Raw genomic sequence first — 1278 nt, 5'->3', positions numbered from 1 at the left:
CAATGGTACTCCCACACCACAACATCTAACCGAAAATTTTATTGCTAAATCCGCCTTTATCCAATTAGTCGAAAGGAGCCAATTTGGGGGGATGCCTAGTGAAGACCCTCATTCTCATATGGAAACCTTTTGTGACTATTGTGATGCGATTTCTCAAACCGGTGTAACTCAAGACCAAATTCGATGGGTCTTATTTCCTTTTTCTCTAATTGGCACCGCGAAACAATGGTTGAAGGGCCTTGATAAGGCCACTCTCGGAAGTGATTCTTGGAAGAAGTTGGCTCTAGCTTTCTACAAAAAATTCTACCCACCGGAAAAGACTAACATGCTAAGAGCTCAAATTACGGGTTTTAAGCAAAGGGATGAAGAATCTTTGTATGAAGCTTGGGAGCGGTTCAAGGGAATTTGTCGCTCATGTCCTCACCATGGACTTAGCGAATGGTTCTTGGTACAACAATTTTGGAACGGTTTATATGAAGATTCAAGGAACATTCTCAATATGGGATCAAATGGAATGTTCACCGAAGTTGATGACAATCAAACATGGAACAAAATTGAGGAAATGGCGGTCCATAACTCACAATATATTAGACCTCGCAAGGCTACTAGAGGAGGAAAGCATGAAGTGGACTCCGTTACTCAATTGGGTGCTCAACTTAGTGCTCACATTGACACAATCAATTTGAAGTTTGAAAAAGCTATGGCTAGACTTGAAGAAGTCTCAAAATCACCAAAGCATCATGTTAATGCCATGACGGCATCTTCATCAATCCCAAGTGGGATATGTGAGAATTGTGGAACTTTGGGACATGACCAAAGTGAATGTAGGGGAACAATTGAACAAGTGAATGCTTTCCAAGCATACAAGAGTGGTACCCCTTATTCCAACTATTACAATGAAAACACCAAATTCCACCCAAATCTCTTATACAAAAGCCAAAATGTTCAAAACCCTCAAACAACATACACCCCACCTCCCATGAGAAACCAAAATCAAAGACCCTTTTACAATCAAAACCAAGGTTACCAAAATCAAAATCCATACAATCACCAAAATGACCAAGGTTTTGATGTTCAAAAAGCGGTCCTCCAAATGCAAAAGAATCAACAAGAATTTTTCACTCAAATGCAAAAAGATAGTCAAGCAAAAGAAACCACCATCAACAACATCCTAGCTCACACCAAGATGTTGGAAACCCAATTGACTCAACTAGCATCTTCAAGCTCACAAAGACAAAAGGGGCAATTACCACCTCAAAGTAATCCCCCAAGACATGA

General features: G+C 40.2%; 1 non-coding gene across 1 annotated transcript; it reads right to left on the bottom strand.

The window, feature by feature from the left end:
- Positions 1–325: 325 nt before the first annotated feature.
- LOC141645554 (small nucleolar RNA R71) lies at positions 326–432 on the bottom strand. The gene has a single exon (XR_012545034.1). It is a non-coding gene; the product is annotated as a small nucleolar RNA R71 (small nucleolar RNA).
- Between the last annotated feature and the right edge of the window lie 846 nt (positions 433–1278).

This window comes from Silene latifolia, chromosome 2, assembly GCF_048544455.1.
Source record: "Silene latifolia isolate original U9 population chromosome 2, ASM4854445v1, whole genome shotgun sequence".
NCBI classification, from domain to species: domain Eukaryota; kingdom Viridiplantae; phylum Streptophyta; class Magnoliopsida; order Caryophyllales; family Caryophyllaceae; genus Silene; species Silene latifolia.
Note: the sequence above shows the minus strand (reverse complement) of the source record. Positions and strands in the feature narration are given on the sequence as shown.